Source organism: Stegodyphus dumicola, chromosome 8 (genome assembly GCF_044657685.1).
Source record: "Stegodyphus dumicola isolate Sdum_Otavi_A_Nest chromosome 8, ASM4465768v1".
In the NCBI taxonomy this organism is placed as follows: Eukaryota; Metazoa; Arthropoda; class Arachnida; order Araneae; family Eresidae; genus Stegodyphus; species Stegodyphus dumicola.
Genome location: NC_140775.1, coordinates 129,094,151 through 129,118,522, shown reverse-complemented (window position 1 = coordinate 129,118,522; position 24,372 = coordinate 129,094,151).

Genomic DNA, 24,372 nt, shown 5'->3' with positions numbered 1-24,372 from the left:
TCATTCTTTTTAGCGAGCAAATAGATGACAGTGCATCTAGTAAAGTCATCGATAAAGGTTACGAAATAAAGTTTTCCACCAATACTTGGATTAGGCATAGGGCAGCAAATGTCACTATGAATACGTTTCAGAGGTTTTCTGGCACGAACACTAGCAGTTTTTGGATAAGAAATTTGCTGCATTTTTTATTTTATGCATTTTGAACAGCTATCATTATGAATGCAAATATCTAATTTTATTCCTTCAGTAAGATTTTCTCTTACTAATTGTCAGATTGCATCACCAATACTTGGATTAGGCATAGGGCAGCAAATGTCACTATGTATACGTTCCAGAGGTTTTCTGGCACGAACACTAGCAGCTTTTGGATAAGGAATTTGCTGCATTTTTTATTTTATGCATTTTGAACAGCTATCATCTTATTTGAGTCTTATTTGAAGAGAAAGCTACGCCGGAAAAATTAAAATACAGGAGCACACGCATTAAACATTTTAATTAACACATATCTCCTAATTGTACTCTTTTGCTATCCAGAAAAATCGAGAAAATACCAGAATGTTCTCGTGCTTGATTAAAAAGCTTATAAAACATCTCAAATCAGTTGTTTACTTATTGCTGTTATTGATTGTAGCGAATTCGCGGTGAGATCGGATTAGCTTTCTCATTGTTTTGAATTGAGTTCTATTCCACGTTTTTAATAGTTTAAAATATAACTACCGCTGTAGAGACATTAGGTTAATTGGAAAAGCCGGAGAGATGAAAAATTAACAACGACTAACGAGAAACGAACCACGGACCTCTGGAATACCGGCCCAGCGTACAAAACCACTACACCACGAAGACACGCTAAGAAGATGGGAGAAATACCTTATAAAGTGAGATATTGCAATTTGTACGAATATCTCTGAGGAAATTTCAGCATTTTGTTTTATTTCTTGGAATAAAAATTAATTTTATTCACTTTTCATCGGACTTGTGCATTGAATTTATTACGAATCCGTACGCACGCAACACGTTTTGGTGTCAGGTGTGGGGTTTGAATGCCAATCACTAGAGCAATGGAAGAACAATTGAGACAGCTCGTCACTGCTTTTGCTTTTGCTGTCACTGCTTCCAAGAAAAGATTTAAGCTGGCCAAGCATCCTTTAAAGAAGAGATTAAAACGGAACAGGAACCCATTAAAGAAGATATGTAAGTAAATCAAGAATCACTTAATCAAGAGATGAAAGGCGTTACAGACGAGATGAAAGCAGTTAAAAAAGAAATTGAAGTAGGTCAAGAGGAAATAAAAAAAAAGAGATTACCTGTATAATAAAAAACAAATTTGAGGCTATGGAAGGCAGAATTGACGCTGTTGAAAATAAATTTGGACACAGTGAAGAATGAGTTTATTCTGTAAGAGAACAAATAGAAGAAAGAGTTTCTGCTGTGGAGCAACGAATCGAAGGAAGAGTTTGTGCCGTCCAATACCAAATCGAACAACAAATTGATGAGAGAGTTTCTGCAGTTGCCAAAGAAATGGATACTTTAAAGAAATTCGTAGCGTCGGCAGGGAGCAGGAGTGATCCAACATCAAATTGATGACAAGGTTTCTGCTGGCGTCGCTAAAGAAGTTGACACCTTAAAGAAATGCATAACGACCGCAGGAAACAATTCTGAAGTTTTAAAATTCTTCTCCGTGCTTGCTCGTCCCTCACTGAAGCTGTCCACGTATGATGGGAAGACCTCCTGGCAAGTACACCATTTTCTATAGTGGCGAATGCGAATGGATGGTATTCCCAAGCTAAGGCATGTTATCTTGCCGCTTATCTGAGAGCAGATGCAACGGATATCCTTCAAACTCTTCTCGAAAACCAAAGGCAGGATAGATTTCGAAGCTCTATCCGGCACATTGGAGCTGCGCTTTGGAGAGAAATGTTTGATAGACTACAGTAAGCCTCCATTAAAATCCCGCCAACAAAAGTCCACGGAAACACTCCAGGAGCTCTCCACGGATGTTGAAAGGCTGTCCTACCTTGCTTTCTCGGAGTGCTCGACAGAAACAAGGGAAATCCTGTGCCTGCAGTACTTCACGACGACATCCGATCCCGAAATGCAGAAAGCTCTGCGAATGGCGGATGTTAAGGAAGCAAAAAGCGCTATAGTGTTCGCCATGAAATTTGAGGCAGCCCAGCAAGCATCTCATAAAGATCACTACCTAGTCAGAACTGTGCGTCCACGAACCAGTGGATCAATTGATGGCTCGTTTAGATCATTTATCCAGACAAGTCAATGCTTTGATACGAAGCAGGAGTAAGAACAAACTGGCTCCAAAGTGTTGGAAATGTGGTACTGGAAGGCCACATACGACGGCATTGCAGAACACCTCAGGGAACGGAAAATAAAACAGATGACCAGACAAGTCTTTGCCTTGAGACGGAACTGCAGAGAAAAGAAACCAATGCAAAAGTTCCTTCAGTCGCTGCCTGGTCTAATTTTGTCCAGATTTCCTTGTGTTTATATGCATAGGCTGTGCAACCAAATTGTTTAATATGAACTAGATTAGGTTTTCTTCCACTCCATAACTCATAGGGAGTCTTAATCACAAGCTCTGGTTGGAAACCGGTTTCAGATATAATTTGCTGTGTAGACAGCTTCACCCTATAATTTGTTTGAAAGTTGGCTTTGGGACAGCAGGCACCTGGTCATCTCATCACCGTTATCGGTTCAAAGAGTCTGTATAGTTCTTCCAAATTTATTTCTTGTTATACCGACAAAGTCTTCTAATTTAATAAGAACTTCATTCTTTTTAGCAAGCAAATAGATGACAGTGCACCTAGTAAAGTCATCGATAAAGGTTACGAAATAACGTTTTCCACCAATACTTGGATTAGGCATAGGGCAGCAAATGTCACTATGAATATGTTTCAGAGGTTTTCTGGCACGAACACTAGCAGTTTTTGGATAAGAAATTTGCTGCATTTTTTATTTTATGCATTTTGAACAGCTATCATTATGAATGCAAATATCTAATTTTATTCCTTCAGTAAGATTTTCTCTTACTAATTGTCAGATTGCATCATAACTTCGACAGCCTTACCTTGAATGCCATATTTGTATATATACAGTTTTTATTTATACATTCTACTGAAATACTAGAATTTTCTGTATTTTTGATTAGAACAATTTTATATAAACTAGTTAATAATTATGCGCGCATACCATCAGAATATGCGCGCATAATTATTTGGCGTTTTTCTACATAATAATTTGACCTTTTTGACGTAACAGTAGTAGTACCTTTTGGGTAGTATCTTTTTGATGTAACAATTTTCTTTTTCGAAAATAACAGAATATCCCTTACTAGCTATTTGCTTAACGGAAATCATGTTGCTCTTTAAATCAGGAACGTAATAAACATTAGTCAACCGAATTTTCTGCAGCCAACAAGTCATCTGCCCTAGGAATATAAAATTTTTTCGTCCACTAAAATAATTTTTGCTTGAGAATCCTCATATATTAGTTCTGTAAACAAACTTTTATCTGCTATTATATAACTGCTCGTTCGGAATCAACGTATAAAATTTTTTTGTTTATATTTTCTTCTGAGTAATATCGTGGAGTAATTATTAAGCTCTTTTTGTAAACAGTACTTTGAACTGGCGCCGATTGACACTTGTCTCTGGATTCACAGCTTTTTTGAATGGAAGTGTCTGCACTCATACAGTGTCGGTTCAATTTTCCGACAGGCGTTGGTCACGCGAATTTCTGATTTTGAGTTGTCAGGACAAGAATTGTTATTTTTGTTTTGCAGTTTAAAACAACGCTCATGAGTATGATTACTATCTTTACAAAAGGTACAAAATTTCTTTTGTCTATTATTATCATAATTTTTTTGCATAGAATTAGAACTTCGATCTGCTTATTGTTCTAGTGTACTGTTGTATGCGTCAGCGAGAGTCTAGTTTTTACGAGATCTGTAGTTACAATTTTTTCCTCTCTGGTTTCAATGGCAGTTATAAGATTGTATGATTCGGGAATTGAAACTAACAAAAGTACGGCTACATGCTGATCTGGAATATTCTTACCGACAGCTTTCAGTCTTTCGACTACGTCCAGCATATGAGTGATGTTTGCAATCATATCACCGTGTTCAGCCATTTTTATCGAATATAATTTTCTCAGAAGCTGTAATTTTCTGCTCAAATTGGAGCGCTTATGAACTGACTTTAATTTTTGCCATGTACCGGCGGTAGTCGTTTCATCTCTAACATGAATAATCTGAAAGTCGTCAATGCATAGATTTATTATAGCTTATGCTTGTTTATCCCTCTTTAGAAATTCATCGTCAGATTTAGATGGTGGGGGAGAATAAAGATAATTAAACCCATCGCGCTTAAAAGCATTTCATTTTTGAATTTCCAAGTAGCATAATTTTCGAAATTCAGTTTCGTTATTTGCATGCAATCTTTGACATCTAACTGTGCCATTATTAATTCTTATTTAGCAGTTTCAAAAAGTTTATATATTATATGCGCAGTTTTAAATTTTAGTTTCGGGATTTACAACGTCAGTCTCATAATCAATAAAGAATAAAGATAGCAAATTTTGCTTACCTTTTATTCCTAGGTCCAGCAGCGCCAGTTTAATACCCGAAACAGAACTTGTTCTGAGGGAGGTTTTAATTGTATCCATTAATAATACAAATGATGTTTATTCAATTTTAACTAAAAATAATAAGAAGCGACGGATACATTAAAGATGTATGTCAAGCATACAAGAGAGCTAGAATAAAAAAGTGAGGAATAGAATAAGAGGATTATTGGATACCGTAATTTGGCCCTGGTTGGCGCGCGCCTTAGCGTTACTGAAGTTACTAGAAGAAGTGAGTTGTAAAAAATATTTTTCAAATGCTTCATTAATTTACAACACTCAATGCCTTGAGACGGAATATTAGTGGCAAGAAACCGACCCTAAAGGAACTGCGGTGCTAAGACCACATACGAAGAAACTGAAGAACACCCCAGGGCACGGATCGCTCCTAGCAAGACGCAGGGAAACTAATTAGGGCCATCTTCTGGGGCAGAGATTGCCAGATAATGAGAAGCCCAATTTTAAAGCACTTCAGATATCTGCAATGAGTGGCGGCAGTAAAGGACTCTTCATCATGGAAAATAGCAACAGAGTTCCCTACAATTTGACGATCGATATAGGAGCCAACGTTACGATCATCCGAAAAGATTTGGCTCAACGACAGGCAGGTAAACTTATCTGGACGCCCGCTGCGTTACCCTCCAGACTGTGTCCAGCGAGAAGATCGACATCGATGGAAAATTAAACATCAGCATTACGTTTGGAAGTGCCTCTTACCATCACACAGCATTATGTGGCAAATATTACAGATCCTTGCATACTCGGATTGGACTTTCTAAAGAAATACAATTTTTCCTTGGACTTTTAAAATAATGAACTGCATTCTGCCTTTGAGGACATAGCCCTATTCGGAATTAATGATGAAGGAGTGGAAATCTGTTCACAAAATTATAGCTCAAGACGATATCCCATTACCAGCAAGAACAGAAATTGTACTTCCTGGATCCATAGCCTAGAATAGAAACTTCCACTAAAGCGTCATGGAATATCCCAAGAACTGTAATAGCCCGAAAGGAGTACTAGTACCCTCAGCACCCGTTGACATATCGAGGACCGTTACCCAGGTGAGAGTTGCCAATGTAATTGACAAGGCGAGAGTTATTAAGAAAGGTGAAGTGGTTGCAGCATTCACTCCAATGACCAGCGTTAAACGAAATAGTAACACTCCAGAATTCTGTCTTCGGACAGCATTGCATCAGAGTTATTGGAGAATGTGCAATTAAACGAAGAAGAGGGGAATACTGCCCAACATGTCATTCAAGATCTTCAAGATGTTTTCTCCCGCTCGTCTTCTGACGTGGGTCGAATCAGTTTGACACAACGTAGAATCGATACCGGTGATCATCCACCAATGAAGCAACATTTAAGAAGTCTACCGATTGCTAAACAGGAAGAGGTAAGAACACTTTTAAAGCACATGTAAGAAAGTGATGTCATCGAGCCTTCAGCAAGTGCATGGGCATCTCCCATCGTTTTCGTCACGAAGAAAGACGGTTCAACCATATTTTGCGTTGACCATCGCCGGTTGAATGAGGTTGCGAAGAAAGACAGCTAGCCTCTTCCTAGAATTGATTACATTCTGGACAATCTTTCTGAAAGCACGTCGTTTTTGACGGTAGATCTAAAGAGTGGATATTGGCAAGTAGAGATACATCTTAAGGACCGAAAAAAGACGGCATTTACTACCGGACAAGGACTTTGACAGTTCAAGGTGATGCAGTTTGGACAATGTAATGCGCCGGCAACGGTCGAAAACCTCATGGAGACTATTTTGAAAGGTCTTTCCTACGAAGCCTGTTTGATATACCTGGATGACATCATCATCATCGGGAAGAGTTTTGAAAAACATATAGATAATCTTAGAAAGCTTCTTCAGAAATTGAAGAGAAGCCTGTCTAAAGTTGGCTCCCGCTAAAAGTAAATTTTCAGGCATGGAGAGACTTACCTCGGACATGTCATCTCTCCCGAAGGTGTGTGTACGGATCCTGAAAAAGCTTCAGCAGTTAAAGACTGGAAACGTTCCGAAAATCTTAGCAGCTGAGAAGCTTCCTAGGGCTTTGCACCTACTATAGGAGATTCGTTAAGGATTTTTCTTCCATTGCAATACCGCTTCAGAAGCTCATAGAGAGCCAGCAAAAGTTCTTGTGGACAAAAGGAGGGATGAGAGACTGTATTTAAGAACCTAAAGGAAGCTTTAACATCTGGTCCAATCCTGACGTATCCTCAGCTCGAAAGATAATTTATTCTGGACACGGACGCGAGCAATGAATTCGTCTGTACTGCTTTGTCCCAAGAAATAAACGGGCACTTACTGGAGCAAGTGCCTGTCTAAACCGGAAAGGAATTACTGTGTCATCAGGAAAGAGTTTCTCGCCATTGTTAAAGCCGTTGAACATTTCCATCATTATCTTTACGGCAGAAAATTCCTTCTCCGCACGGATCATGCAACATTTTCCTGGCTTTTAAATTTCAAGAATCCTGTGATCAAATAACAAGGTAGATTCAGAGACTTCAGAAATATGACATCACTATCCATCATCGAAAGGGATCATCACATGGAAACGCCGACGCCCTGCCTAGAAGACCTTGCCGAGGAAGCTGCCGGTATTGTTCCAGGATCGAAGCGAAATATGAACTGGTTAATTCGGTCGCATGGCAAACTACAACATCAACATAGGCTGATCGAGACCCATGGAGTGACAAGTCAGAAAAGACCAGCTGGGAGAAAGTGACATTAAACCCATAATTGATTTAATGGATTCCTCAAACAGAAAAACCTACCTGGCAAGACATTTCGATCTATAGTCCGACGACAAAACAATATTTGGCTCTCTGGGATTCACTCACATTCGAAACCGACACTTATACCAAAAATTCGAATCGTATGATGGGAAGGCTTTCCAATGGCAGCTAATACTACCAAGATTCCGGATCCTGGACGTCCTTAAAGAACTACATAGCAGCCCTACAGGAGGCCACTTCGGACTAAGACCTTGCGCAAAGTTCGTGAGCTCTTCTACTGGAGTAATGTAAAGGATAACGTGCAAAGCGGTGCCGATCTTGCGATGCCTGGAGACCGAATGTGGATGCAAAGGACCAAAGAACCGCAGCCGAGGCAAGCTGCAGCGTTACAACGTAGGAGCACTTTTTGAACGTATCGGCTACACATTTTGAGACCTCTGCCACGGACTGTTGATGGCAACAAATACATCCTCGTTGTTACTGATTACTTCACCAAGTGGCCTGAAGCATATGCTATTCCTGATCAAGAGGCTGTCACAGTAGCAGAGGTGGATACAGCGCTGGAATTCCAGGTTCGGCGTGCCTCTTCAGTTACATTACAGGGAAGGAATTTTACCTCGGTTGTAATGAAAGAACTCTGCAATCTCACCATTCACAAAACCCAAACAACGCCGTTACATCCCCAGTCAAACGGCATGGTAGAGAGGTTTAATCGAACCATATTTAATAACCTCTCACTGGTGGTTTCCAGAAACCAACAAAACTGGGACAAGAACTTACCACTGATATGCTAAATTTGTCCTTCCTTATCGCAGCGTTGCACTTCCGCCAAACAGACATTTAATAACTCAGGAAATCTAAATTTCTTTGTACAGAATTTGGCGACTTTCCTGACAGGAAAATCTTTTTCCTTTAGTTCCTTTCGGATTTCTTTGGGATCAGTATTAGCAGAAATTTATAATAACCACTTTTATTGGGGATTTAGCTTTTTTTTTTTTTTTTTCCTGAAGGTTTGAAACCAACATCCGCTTTTGTAAGGCAAATTACGGCTTCTCCCGCATAGCGTTAGTCAGTTCCCGCATAGTGGAAAATTTTAGCCTGATTTTATCTCTCGTGAGGGTAAAACGGTAACATTCTATGCGTTTCGTTGAGTGAAACGATTTGTAATTTCCTTTCACGTCGCTGCCATAGGCAGCCATTTTTTCATGGGCTGAATAGCAATAACAGACTCAGCTGCTGTTTTCATGTCCATCTGGTGTTTATTTTCCTTCAGATCGGAAAAAAGAATTTTGGTGAAGAGCATCTTTTCCGTCAGCTTTTAAAGAATAAAATTAGACCGGGGAATCCGAAGTCGGAATATCGTCTGAGATGGGAACTAAGTTGGCTGGTTTCATAGGAAAAGTGCAACCCTTTTCTCGTCCGGTTGGCGATATTTCCTGATTAGTTTTCTTCTGATGGTTCAATTCCTCAGGGTTAGTTCTTTTTTTTCGGGGAGGGGGGGCGGCAGTTTTGACCTTGAACAGGATCATCATTTTTTAATAGTCTTGACAGTCTGAGCAAGATCATCAGTTTTAACATCCTGAGCAGCTTTAAGTAGTAGTTGTCTTGTCCTCAGAAACAATTAGTCTCTTGATAAATTTCCCACGATAAAGCACGATCAAGTCAATTTGCATGTTCTTGAGTTTGATATGAAACTGCTTTCCCTTGCGAGCTTGGACTTACAAACTCTCGTTTTCCGTAACCATGAGCCACCTATAATAATAATTTTGCTGTATGTTTTCCATATATTTTCTACAACTATGCATCGTGAAATTCCTCGGACGATGAGCATTATTGGATCAGACTTTCTGTAGAAGTATTAAGTCAGATCGCCGATGCAAAAATTGTAAACAACGTTATTATTTCGATCACTTTAAATCCACAAAAAATACAAACACAGCTGACTATTATATCTTCATTTTTCGCAAAGCGTAAGATATTTTAGGACTTGTAAAGAATCCAAATGTATAAATTATATCCTCCGAGCTTTTGGAGCAGTATTTGCGTAGCGTAACAAAATGGATATGACATGAGCGCGAATTTGATATACCTAAGAAAGAACTCTTTAATATCCATGTTGTCTTTCAGCGTTTTGAAGTTTATTTATTGATGATGTGAGTCGCTTATTTTTATAAAAAGTTGTTACTTTATTCCTGTTGATCTCTAGAAATAAACTTATTTAAAATACTTTCTAGAGATTGAGCTTCTACTTTCCAACTGCATAAAATATTTTTTTTCTTTTTACTTCCTTGTCCGAAGTAAAAAGGAAGTATTGTAATCGCAAAAAGTTTCAGGCAGCATATTTCAACGAAAATATCCATTTTGACCGTTATCGAATGAAATTTAATGATGTTTTTGCGTGATATCTGTACGTAAGGACAGAATAAAAGACTCTTTTCCTACAAAAAAAAATTATAAAACTGCTTAAAAATGAATTCTGAAGAGAATTTTTCGTGGAGTCTGTACGTACGTACGTACATATCTCGCATAACTCAAAAACGAGTAGCTCCAGAACGTTGAAATTTTGTATATAAGACTGCTATAACATGTAGATGTGCACCTCGTATTTTGGTTGCAATCGGCCGCACCAAACGTATGTAAATATATTTATAGATATATTCCCTCTGTTACCCGGCTCAGTGATCTCAGTTTCTTTACTCTTATGTGTTTGTAAATTGTACATTTTTTGCTTTAAAAATGATTGAATTATGTTTTTCATATCTTCCGGTTAAGGTTTTTATGCCTTTAGTAAATCTGTATGCAATATTTTTAGAATTATCGACAATTTTAAAGTTGTTTAAGTGCCGCTAAGCCTAATAATGTTTTTGATGGCGGCCATTGCTTGTTTACATTTGAAACAGCAGAATAGTCGATTTGTTGCCAATCTAGAGAAACTTAGCTTCGCAACAACAAAGATAACGCCTTCATTTATTATTGCGAATTAAATCATGCTTAATCCTTTCTGGAATTTTTCAAGGAAATAAGTGTTTAAGATTTACTTCGTAATTTTTAATACAGATATTTTGACTTTTTATGTATTTTTGCCTTGTCGCGAAGTGAGAACTGAGTTAATTGAATGAGAAGTACTCAATCGTCTGTGAAAAACTGTTTCTTTTTTGTTTTGTTTGCTTAAATTTTTTATACATAGTTCTTATTATAGTATTTGAATAGAACATGTGGCAACGATTAGATAATTCTTTAAATGACATAAATTTTGTGCATTCTGAGTTATAATATGAACGAAATATAATACTGTTAAGTAAACCTAGCGCCAGAGTGTCGCTGTGGTAAACAAAGTGAATTTTAAAGAATGCATTTATTCTATTGTGGTTTATACGCTGTCGGCAAAGTAGATTTAATTCAATCCAATAAGTTTAAATGAAATGCAATTAAAAATGCGTATAATTTAATATTCCGTACAAGGAAGTCATGTGGTGTACACATCAGATTTTTTAATGCATGTTTTGAATATTTTAGTTTCGATTTATCTTTCCCCCCCCTTCCATCCTTTATACATTTATCTGCATCACCTGTCAAACGGGCAGCTGCAAGATTTCACAAAATTTCCGTTAGGTTGCAGGTTTTCCATAGATAGCAAAAATAAGAATAATGATGTTATCAGTTCCTAGTTTAGGATTTGGAGTACCGTTTTCCCACATGATAGAAAAGTTGTTTTAGCTTTGGATGTAACCGAAAGTGAAAACTGAAAAATAAACAGTATATTCTTGTGAAAAATTAAAATACATAAATAAAAAGAAATTAAATAACAGTCATTTAAATTAGTTTGATACGAAAATATTTTAAACTTATTTTTAAAACTATATGCCAGACATGGCCAAATTACGGCTCATGAGCAGCATGGCTAATTAAACGTGACTCACTTGCCAAAAATAATAGTTTATTTTTGAAATACAATTGCATTTTTAGAAATGAAATCGTGCTTCTTTATCAATCAGTAATTTAATTTCTTAAATTAAATTTTGTATTTAAATCCTTTTCAAATTGCCCATTGTGTCCTAATCGACAAAATTCTAAGGTATTTTCTCCTTCCTTTACTTGTGCCTTCATGGTGTAATTGGAGGCACGTCAGGCTAACAGTCGGAGAGTCCAGAGTTCGAATCCCGGCTAAGGCACTGCAATTTTTTCATATCTCCTGCTTCGAAAAAGAATATTTAGTAGACTGTATAAGTGACGGCCGAACTAAAAGAAGGTGAATGATAATTCGTCACCAGAAGGCGATTTGGTCTCTTTCTTCCCAATCACCCTTTAAAAGAAGGTGTATGCAAGGTATTTTCTTTCTCTTTACCGCATGCCTTAGTGTTGTTATTTGAAAGCACGTCTGGCTATAATCGGAATATCAGAAGTTCGAGTCCTGGCGAGGGCAACGCACATTTTTCAGGTTTGCTGCTTCGAATACCAAATAAAATATCAAAATAATTTCATTGCTGCAAGTTACTACCGCAGCCAAATTATTTTTAGAGTTCGTAATGGCGATCGAAACAGTACCAATTACAAAGATGAAGGTCATGTACAAAATAAAATGCTGTCCACAGAGGGCTGTGTCATTTTTGTGTGATGAACTCACATTTAGATTTTATAGTGTACAAAATAAAGTATTCTTCTCATATTTTTGTCAGCAGATCTGTCACAACCATCCCACGTACAAGTATTTATTTTTATTCAAAATGAATACCTCGTTTCTGAGCATAAGTTAATTTTTGTGCATTTTCAGCAAATTTCCGCAATTTCTTACAATAACTGCTTACAGTTTTTATTCTTGAAGCTGTGTCTTTCGTGGTGATTTCTTGGTAGTCATAGATATTTACATCATCAAAGAAAGATACGCTACAACTTGGAGTCATGGCGAGGATGGATTGGCGACGGTGATTTTGAATCTGATTTCAGAGTTTCTAATCCACACTTCGCCAATAACAGCTATTCGATGTAGAAATATTTTACCCTCATTATCAAATCTTCGTTTCAATAACGTTGCATCAAGTGTGATGGACTCATCTGCACAAATGTTTCTTTTCTGCGATGCTAATATCAAAATACTATATGCTTGCTGATGTTTGTAAAATCACTATAGCTTCTTCAGCTATTGATCAAGGATCTTCTTTTTTAGCTAGTCACAAATATTTTATTTTCTTCGTCGATAGATATTTCTGATCGTGACCTTTAATCATCGAATATGCATATTCGATGATTAAAGGTCACGATTACTGTCCTAGGTTTAATTTAAATTTGACTGTTCTGTTTCTTTACATCAGCATTAGTTGTAGCTTATATTTTTGCACAAGAGAGTGCGTTTATGTTTCAAATTCTGTTTAAATGAGAAGATTGTTTAAACTTTCTCATAATTTATACACTCTTTTACAAAACAGTCGAAGCACCATGAAGGAAGTGGTTGTTTTTGATGAAATTGAATATCTGTATAGCTCATACACAGAACATAAAATGATTAAAAAATCAAGGTCATAGTACTTGTTCACAGCTCGCAATCATCCATTGAGTGTTCAAAGTACTAGTTGGTCGAACCGCCCTTAGCGGCAATGCATGTTTGAATTCGTCGAGGCAAGGAGTGATAGAGGTTCCTAATGTCATCCTGCGACACATTCTGCCAGGCATTCATCAGTTGTCGATCCAGATTTGCGATATTTTTTATGGTACCCGAATCTGGCAGCCTACCATGTCTCAGACATGCTCGATTGCCGAAAGGTCTGGTGAACTTGCTGGCCAAGGAAGAGTATCAACCGCATCGAGACAGTCCAGATATATGCGAGCGGTATGTGGCCTGGCATTATCTTGTTGGAAAATAGCCCCAGGATGATGTTCCATGAAAGATGATGCAACCGGCCGCAGTATGGTATCAACATAACGTTGAGCTGTTAAAGATGTACGGAGGATGACTAAAGATAATCTGCTGTCATAAAAAATAGTGTCCCACACCATCACACTAGGGGTTATGGCTGTATGCTTTTGTAAAACAAAGGCGGATTGGGACCGCTGGCCCCGTCTTCTCCAGACACGAACAGGGTAGCCATCTGCTTCAACAGTGAAGCAGGATTCATCGCTGAACACTATACGATGCCAGTCTGATGGCAGCCATGATGATCGGCTGCGACACCACTCCAGACGACTCCACCGATGTTGTGGGGTCAAAGGTAAACGTATTAAATTCCTCTGTGAGCGTAACCCGCCTCAGACAAGCGCAGTGAGGTGGTGGAGGGTACCGCGGGAGGTATAGACGTGGCTGTAGTGCGTTGATAGTCAACAATGATACCGACCATTTGTGCGGTTTGGGTCTGGCGAACAATCATCATATGTTGCCTCGCATTTGTGCTCCTTGGCCTTCCAGAGCCTTCGTTTCGTCGGCAATTTCCTTGTAAGAAACCATTGCTGCTAACATCTTTGCACAGCAGTGTCTGTACGCTGCAGGTGGCGGCCTATTGCTCGGTATGACCACCCAGCTTCACGTAACTCTGCAATGCGACGACGTTCGAAGTCGTTTAGTTGTCTGTAAGCTTTTCGATATCGTCGTAATGGCATCTTTAGTTGCTTTTTTACGGAATTACAATGGTAGCAAGAAAAAAATATAAATTTTCTGCCTCTGTTACTCGTTTAAACTTTGATCATTTGCATATTCGATCAAGATGTTTTTGCATACCAAATTTCGTCACGATCGCAAAAGTTCTTGGTGCTCTTCGTCACGATCGCAAAAGTTCTTCTTGGTGATCGCAAAAGTTCTTGATTTTTTTTTTTTTTTTTTTCAAAAGAGTGTAGTTAATTCAGAGATAGCAATATTACTAGAGATAGCAATATAATATATTATTAATTATTCACATCTGTTAGGGTCACTGGACTATTTAACATTACCAAATCAAGTAAATCTCTATAGTTCTCGGTTTTTCCTCGTAAGCGTTCAGTTTAAATGACAACCTTTAGTTTTTACAATAAATATAATACCAGATTTCTTTAGACCCCAGTTCAAACCCTTGTCACTTCAAAATGACATACTATAAAACCTCCAAGCGAACACTTGCATTTAGCTCAAATCTTCAACTGCAAATGTGTGCAACCTGTCCTACTACTAATGGTTACGAGTGATTAACACAAGATTTCTTAGAGAAAATGCGAAGCCATTTTCTATCGAAACTGATTGAAAGGTTTGTGGCGGCGCATTTGAATCTGAAAGATAGCTGGCGTAACATCGAACAAATTTATGCCGAAAGGTATGATAAAGCTTTTAAGTATTGTATAAAACAAAGCAAACTGAACTGCAAATATATATATGTGATATTTTAAAGCGTAGATCACGAACATATATCGCCGACACAAAAAGAATTAGATGAATTCACAATCTTTATTTCCACGTGTATAAAATTATCTCAGTAGATATTTATCCAATCATAATGAATTATAATAATTTCTCATGCACACAGCTTGACAGGGGCGATATCATTTTAGACGGACAAGCAGAGCAGCGGGGATATCTTAGCAGTGGCGAAATTAAGAAAAGAATTACGTAGTTTTTTATGCGAAGAGTATTTATACTAAGTACATGCAGAAAGTACTCTAAGCTATGCTTGGTTAATCTTAGGTTGTTATATAACATAGAAGGATCTCGAATTTGGGAAAACAGATGAATTTTGGGGGAGAACACCAAATCTAGAATCGTTAATTTTGCGGTCGCCATTTATTTTTAAAACGGCTATCGTATTTTCTTATATCTTACATATATATATTTGGTAGGGGAGTTAAAGATGCTTTGCTAGTGTCAATAAACAAGTCTAACGTTTTCCACACCATAGACGACATTTAATGAAAATAACAGAAAAGGTACAGATTACCTTACGAATACAAGTGCTGTTGCGCCTTCTTGCGATTGTTAGATATAAACACAGTTCTTTATCACTTTTAGAATTTAAATAGCAACTTAGCGCCTACTCGCACTAGCTGTCGTATATGCAGTCAAGTTACCACTTCCTCGTGGAAACATATAGTTTCACACTTAACACCTTCACTTGTAGACCTACGTCTTAATACTTTCTCGTGGAGATATTTTATCACCTTCGCGTGGGATAGACGACTGTCTGTCTATATGTCATCCTCCTCTTTCACCTCGCTCTCGCTGCTGGCGCATAGGTGAGGCCCACTGGTGGCTGTGTTGCACTTACGGATACCACAAACACACACACATATATATATTATATAAGATGCTTTCAAATATTTAAGCGGCTTTCGTTAGGTTTTAAATTCTATACTAAATTGAATATATATATGTGTGTGTGTGTGTAGCATGAAGTTTGGCTTAATGCGAGGAAGGTAGAGGCATTTTATGATTTTTTTAATGACACGCACATGGACATAATTAACATTGAAGTAAAAGTAAGAATAAAAAAGGATGAGGAATTTCAGTCTATGGCAGCATGAAAACAGGTTAGCATCATATCAGACGGGATCACATCATCAAAAAGTCTTCCGCTTTTGCACTTCAAGCTCCATCATCCATGCTTCTGCTGTAGCGTCCCAACGCTTGTCTGCGTTTCGATCTCTTCCCACAGCTTGGAGACGTATCTAGCTGTTGTTGCGGTTGCCAGTTTGGAATATGAGAAGAAATTGTTGAAAAGGGGACGATGACTACGTATATGTATTCAATTTACACTGGTGAAATAAATTAAGAGAATTTTCATATTTGATCTACGATCTTCAGAACTACTGCTTGAGAGATTTTATTAAAATTTGGTGTGAACATAGGTTGACATAATACATACAAAATAAACATTCAACAGTTATGATAGACAGACATGTTCGTGTGTAACACTCATGGGAGTCTGAAGGTCTGAAACAGCGGTTGCAGAAGACACAAAAGAAATGGATTAATAAGGGGTATGGTTCCCTCTTACAGCCATACAGGCCATGCAGCGTGATGTCATATGGAAATAAGGCAGTTTATCAGTGCCTGTGGTAATTGGTCCCATTCATTCAGCAACGCTGTTTTAAGTTCCTGGATGTTTCTCGGAGGAATGTTGCGAGTTGCAATTGCCCTCCTCCAGAGCGTCCCAAAGCGTCCAGACTCAAGCACCATCTGCACAGAATTATCCATCTCAGCCCCCGGCAGTATGGATTCCGCACAGGATTTTCCACGACACATGCCCTTTACAATTCAGGATACAATACAACGCAATAAAAACAGCTACATTCACACAGCCTTCATTTCCATAGACCTAAAGAGTGCGTTCGACACCCTCTGGTGGCCAGCAATAAAGCAGGCCCTCAGAGGAGCCCTTTGCCCCTCCAACCTTTTCAACATCTTCAACAGCTACCTCCAAGACCGCCATATCCAGTTTGTAAATAACAACGGTACGACATCCAAGGCCCAAGAAAAAGGGCTGTCCGCAGGGGTCCTGTGCGGGACCGACACTCTGGAACCTCACCTTCAATTCAGTCCTTGAAACCAACTGGCCACATCATACAAACATCACTGCTTATGCAGACGACGTAGCCCTGCTCGTAAGAGGACGTACCAGGAAAGAACTTGAACGCAACAGCACAGAGACCTGCACCTTATTTACCACCGCATGCAACAAACTAAAGCTCACGATCTCCATAGGAAAATCGTCAGCAAAAATAATTCCCAGACGAGGTAACAATCCAACGCGTCGTCCATGCATCAAACTCCTAGGCCGAAACATCAAAATTGTGCGGAATCTCGAGTATTTAGGGGTAGTATGGGACCATGGTCTCGCCTGGATTCCGCCATATCATGGAAACCAGAAACAAGACGTCAATTATCGCCCGCATAGCATGACAGTTTCAAGGTCACAACTGGGGCCAAAACCCCCATATCCAAAAGGCGCTATACCTCACAGTTGTAGAAAAAATAGCTTTATACGCTGCAGTGATCTGGGCACAGCCAATGGGAACTCGAAAAATCAGGCAACTTACAACGCTACAATGCCTCTTCGCCCTGCAATTAAGCAAAGCCTACCGCACAACCGCCACCAGTGCAGCAACAGTTCTAGCCGGTATATTGCCACTCCATATAAAAGCGAAGATGGAGGCAACTTTCACTAAACTGATCCACCTACGCAAAGATGCAACTTTCGAAAATACCAGCTACAGTCCAGTTCAGTTCGAACGTCCCTCCACTTCTATTCATACTCATCCAGCTGTCAGAGGAAGTGGCCAAAGACACGTTGGCCAAAGATACAATTTCCAACCCGACAGCCCAACCCATCACCGTACCTGCGCCCTCCTCTTATCTAAAGGGCCTCCTACGAGAGCAAGGAATGCACCAATGGCAAAGAGAGTGGACCGAATGCGAGACAGGCAGACGTACTTTCACCCACCTCCCGAAAGTTTCCACCGACCGAGTCTTTGCCGTAGCATCTCTCACCTACTTCATCACGGGTCACGTCCCGTTTCCAAGCTATTACAATCGCCATGGCATCTCAAATACCGATATCTTTGTCTGTGGATCAGAAGGGTCACTAGAACATTATGTATTTGAATGACCTTTGACGGCTGCACACCATCTCTCGCTACCTACAAATAATAGAAACGCCTATCACCGGTTCCTTATAACGCATAAAGGAGCGGTTAATTCAATCTCCATCATGAATACCATCGCGGCATTGGGCTTGCTAAATGATGCTCTGTTGTACTGAAAATAAGCTCTAAGACTAGTCTAATGGATTTTACAATATCTGGGCTTCACCACAACTGTGTGTTTAAACTCCCGTGCCCACCAATCTAAAGTGGCAATACTAACAATTCGCAAATACATGACATCTTAGTGAGATGTGTTATGCCTCCTTAATGATATATGTGTAATCCCTTCAGCAGCATGTGAACAAGCATCTTCTTATGCAGTGTTAGTGAACGCTTGTGTGCCTCACGGTTCACTAATTGCTGGGGCACAGCCCAATAATTAGTGCTACAACATCCTCGTGCTTTTTTATCAGTGTTTTGGTCTATGTTCTTAGCGACGCTACAATAATCAACGCCTTAGCAATCTAACTGCACTCTTCTGCACACATGAGTATTCATGAACTCATCATTCATCATTCAAGATGTATCTGTATTTATATACAACAGAACTGTACTACACTAACCTTGTGCTTCAGCTTTCATGTGACTTCATGTACTCCATTTGTCGTTTTGTGCCATAAGTGACTATGTGTATGTACTTGTTTTATGTGCTCTCTGTTTATGCATTTTACGCATTGTGTTTTGTGTATTGTTTGCCTGTGTGCTTTTATATCTTTTTATGTGTACGTCTTATTGTACAAGTATTTTTAGTTTAACTACCTACTATCTGTAACACCACAGCTTGCCTCTTCAATCTGTAATACAATCCTACTAATACCCTTGTAAGGCCATGTACACTTCTCAAAAAAGAAAAAAAAAAGGAGGGGACAGTGCTATATCTACCGTTCTAGTGGGCCGATTGACAAAATTCAAACTGCGTTTTTCATGTCTCGAAAGCGCGACTTAGCACATATATTAGATTTATATATAGCACTATTCTAACATAGGTATTTTGGCACAAAATCGGACTTTTTCTGAAATAACATACCAATTTTTTTCCATATTTCAATTCTACGACTCAAATTATGCCAGAATACCAAGTTTTGTAAAAATCGTATGACTAGTTTTTAAAATATTAGCTCTCAAAATTTTAGCTCCTCAATGTTAATTGAATTTGGCAAATATTTATTAATATCTCTTTTTTTATTAAACTTTTTTGATTTTTTCTCTCACATTTCGAAATTTAGGTTCATTTGAAATAAAATTTACCCATTTTAGTGTTTTATTTTTTAAATTTCTATTTTTAAATAATTTTTATAAATTTTTCAAAAAAATTTTGAATTATAACCTATAAAATTTTTACCATCATCATAAAGTAGGTGTATTTTTAAGCATATCTGCAAAAAATTAGACTTTTTTATTCAAAATTTTCTAAGATATACACGAATTTACATATTTTCGCGTTTTGAAATTTGGCATCTTTTTTTTAAGCGATAATAACGCCAAATGTGGTCTATGGATTTTTGTTACACTGAATTGCCACAGCTATTTTTAACCTTAAATTTCAAGTAAAATTTTACGGAGAATTAATTATATGAAATATTTTCCCTCAATAAGGCGTAATAAATATTTATTAATACTATATGAAAAGCTATTTTTTAAAATTTTAGATGATATTATTCAAATTTTAACAATGTTTTTTAATTTCTCTCTTTCTTCCTTTTTTAAAAAAAATAAGAGTACATTTTTCTAAGAGTAAATTTTTACCTTCGGCGTTTTATCGTCTGCTACTTTACTTTAACTTCGCTTAATTCGAATTGTCCAAAGCTGAGAATTTTCGTTTGATGTTTATTTGAATTTTATGAAAATATTTTATGACATTAACTGCATAATTTATTTCTAAACAAACTGTTGCTTATGAAGTGGCTGAAAGAGCGGCTGATACTATCATCCATATTTTTAAATCACAGTGTATTTTTATAGAAATATAAGATTTAGAATAATCATTTTTATAAAAGTCAAATTATGTTATAAACATACAACCCTCTAGAGACTGAATTAGTGGAAGTTCAATGGTTATGTAGAAATGATCTGCAGCTACTTAATGGCTGGATAAGTCAGCAGCTTCTATGGACAAGTAAGAATAATTATATAAACGACACACAACATTCTGGATTCAATTAACAACGAGGATACGATGTTTATTAAATGAATTTAAGAAGTTTTAAAACATAAAAAATCAACTCATTTTTTATCCTAAAATGTATTTTGTGCGTAGCGTATTTTCAATATATCCTTAAAATTCTAATTTAGAATGTAAGTTATTAATGAATCCTTCTTATAAAGTAATTGCAAATATTTCAAAAAACTTTCTGTGAATGCAAATATTTTTCTATGCAAAATTTTTAATTTTATATTAATCAAGACTGCACACGATATTATTTATTTGCACTTCAATTTTTACCTTCAGCTCTAGTAGAAGTTACAAATCAATTATATTTAATTAAGGATTGAATATGATTGTTTAATTATGGCAAAACACACGATGGTTATCTGCCTAAAGGGAGGGATGCCTTCGCGGAGGACTTTCTAAGGTAAACTGGCTCGTATACACGTTACACACGGAGAAATCCACGAAAACGCCCATGCAGCCAGCCCGTTCGCGGGATTCGAACCTCAGACCGAACTACCAGTGCTCAGCGTCTTTACCGCTCGGCCGCTGGTGGGCTATTTAATTAAGGAATGACCATCTAAATTTAGAAACAGCCAACCTCACTACCAGGGGAGAAATGGCGCTGTATGCAATATTTTTAAACGAAATATGGGTCGGAATCTAACTTAACCTTTTGTTACACGGGTTTAATATGTTGTATACCCTTAAGAAATTTTGAAGTAAGCAAATTACCATTTAAAGGCGTTAAATTCGATAAACGTGGAGTGCGCCATCCGTGTAAGTGAGAAATTCGTCCGTGAAAACCACGAATTAGCGATTAGAAAATGTGAGATCGCAAATCACTCGCACAAGTGCGTACAATCTGGAAATCGTTTTCTTACAGATCGCTAATTTGGTAATTTTTGAAGCCTGAATGCGGCCCTAAAACATGAAGATACTGATTCAAAACGCTTTTAATCAAATGTTTCTTTGGCCCAAATCGCTTTTAATCGATTTGGGCCAAAGAAATCCCTCATGTTATCTATCTAGTTCCATTGCATTCGCCTACTGCATTCGATTGCATAGCAGTCATTCCACACCGTTTAGTGTTGAATGACAGCTAGTTTTATAACTGAACCATTTTTCTCTGAAGAGCAGTCGACAGCTAGACCACTGTGATTGCAGCTGACTTAGAGTCAATGTAAAATGTTTCGTGATACATGAACTGCAATAACGTGGCATTTTAGATACTAGGATTTTTACGCAGGGCTGGGCCCCACCTCAGATGTGTCGCACAGCTACTTAGGCAACATTTCATGAATGTTGCCACTTCCCATCTTCCCACCAGACCTCAACCTCTGTGAATTTTTGGGGTTATCTCAAAAGCAGTTATCTGTTTATGGTGATAATCTAAACAATTTGGCAGAAATTAAAAATGTGATACACCGACATGTCCGTAACATTCCTCCTGATATGCTAAGAGCTGCTGTTGAGAATGTGGTAACAGGATTTAACTTGCTTTCGGAAAATGCTGGAGGCTACTTTGAACATGCTTTGTAACACGTTTCGGAAACGATTAAACACATTATAAACCGATGTTTTCCATGTCTTATTTCATTTAACAATATCGCATACAGTGCCATTTTTCCCCTGGTGGCGAGTTTTTGAACTCTCCCCCCCCCAAAGATGTTTCAAAAAGTTAGACGCTTTTGAATATACTTTCAGGATACTTTAAGGAATTTAGGTGTTCAAAGAGAAAACACTTGGACATGTACCCCAGCAAATACCATCAATTCAGCTCATGTTAACAGAAAAGACAAAAACGATATCATTGCACATTAAAGTGAAGAGCGACTGGTTTTAGACTATATGGTTCGTTTATAGACTGGTAGTTCGGTCCGAGGTTCGAATCCCGCGAACGGGTTGGCTGCACAGGCGTTTTCGTGGTTTTTCCCATGTGCAACGTGTACATGAACCAGTTTCCCTTAGAAAGTCCTCCACGAAGACATGCCTCGCCTTAGGCAGATAGCCCTAGTGTGCTTTGCCATAATTAAATAAACCAAAACCTCTTTATGAAACCAGCCTTTCCGTTCATCTAATACTTTCAAAATGGTAACCTCAAAGATTAATAAAGGCTCTGACTTAAATACTGATGGAATGGATTGAACTGGATTATTAAGTTACGGCAAAGCAGGGCTATCCGCCTAAAAGGCAGGTTGCCTTCGTGAAGAACTTTCTAAGGGAAACCAGCTGGCATACACGCTATACATGAGAAAATCCACGAAAACGCCCATGCAACCAGCCCGTCTACCGGGATTCGAACCCCGGAGTGAACTACCAGTGTTCAGCGACTTTACCGCTCGGCCGTTTTTGGGCCTTTATGAAATGGAAGTCGATAACTTTATTTAAAATGATTGTCAGAAATATCAAGATTATTTAGAAAATTTAGATACTTTTTAATATACTTGCGGAATGCCTTAAAGAAAAAGATCAAGAATAAAGTAGAATGCCTGAAGAAAAAGAGAAGAAAAAATAAATTTTACAGTAAAATTAGGTATTTATATTTTTTTTAATTTAAAACTTTTTAATCTTATGATATTTGATTCTTACGATTTCAAAAATAAAATATTTGACTAAAATATGAATAACATTTTGTAAGGATCTTAAGTTTTACTAACGTTTATTTTATTTTAAATCTTTACTATCACTTCTTATTTTCTACTTCCGGCCAGAATTATAAGCGTGAAGGAGTTTATGCAAAGTTGTCTGGCGAACGCCAAGTATTTAAGTGTGGCCTTTTTGCCAAGCAGGAGAGAGGAAGCCGTGAGTTCGAAGCAGGCCGCTTACCTTAGAAGTTACGCAGTTGCTACTTTGCCTTCCAGGCCAGAGGTTTTAATCCTCTTGATAAATTAAACGTATTGTAGTGTTCACAGTCTCTGTGCTACATACGCTTCCTGTTATTATAAGGCCAATCTTATTCTAAAGTTAAATTAGAGTTTAGTTTTATTTTGATATCTTTTAAGTTAGACCCCGAGTGGAGGGTCATTGTATTCCGAAGTACGGAAGTCATTGTATATAAAGAAAAAAATAAAGGGTTTTGTATACCCTTCGTCTGTATCCTGTCTACTTACTACAATTAGTGAACATAGCTTTAGTAAGCTCTCTGTTCTAGTCAGGTCATTGTATGTTTCCGAAGAAGGTAAGAAGAAACATTGAACCTGATAGTGGCGCCCGACGAAGAATAACCATGGCCGAGTTTCAAGAAGAACCTGTGCTGCCTGCAGAAACAGCTCAGAATCCAGAAATGCCAGCTGCCGCCCTGGAAGGATTTGGGTATATTGTCCAGACCATGCGCGCTTCGATAAAACCAGAAGCAACGTTTAATGGAAACTCACAGGTAACCAGTTTTTTGGAAAAATTGGATGACCACTTCATGCTCTACCCCGTGCACGAGTTTCAAAAAGTTACCTTAGCTACCAGCGCTTTGAGGGGCCAAGCGCTTAACTGGTTCAAATGTATCGGCAGAAGTCTCTTGGGTCAAGCAGGAAGTCCCACCTATACCTACGAAAATTTCAAGACTGCCCTACTAAAAGCCTTCCCTGTTGTAAGGGATCGTGCGAAATTAGAAACAGAACTTTTCAGTATATATCAACAAAGAATGGAAAACCTCTCCAGGTTTATTTTAAGAAAAATTCACGTTTTCAAGCTCTTGTATGGAAACCGTCCGGATCCTGAAATAATTCAAGTGATTTTGCCGAGGTTACTACCCCAAGTGCAAGACTTTATTGAATTGAGAAATCCGACTACACTGGAAAAATTATTTGAGCTAGCAATCCAGTTTGAAAGTAGAAGAACGGCGGACGTCGAAAGAAGACGCCAATATCAACAGCGAAACCAATTTGGTACGCCAAGACTACAGCAAACTCAAGCACATGGCTACGGAGAAAAAGCGAATCAGTGGGCAAGGAAACCCGAGCATTCAAAAACAGCCGGCGAACGTCGACAGTTCAATAGCAACCCAGGAAAAAAGTCTCAAGGCCAGTGGAGAAAGAAGGAAAGCACCGAAAGAAAAAATAATTTAAACTAAAACGGATTTCTGCTGACGAGAGGGTGCGGAAATCCGAAGGCCACGAAAACCCCTCTTCCTACAAGTTAAATACAGTAATGGTGAAAAATTTAACTCTTCCGAAGATTGAAGTCTTGGTAAATAATATCCCGGCCACCGCACTCCTGGATACCGGCGCGCAGTGTTCCTGTGTGGCAGAAGTCTTTTT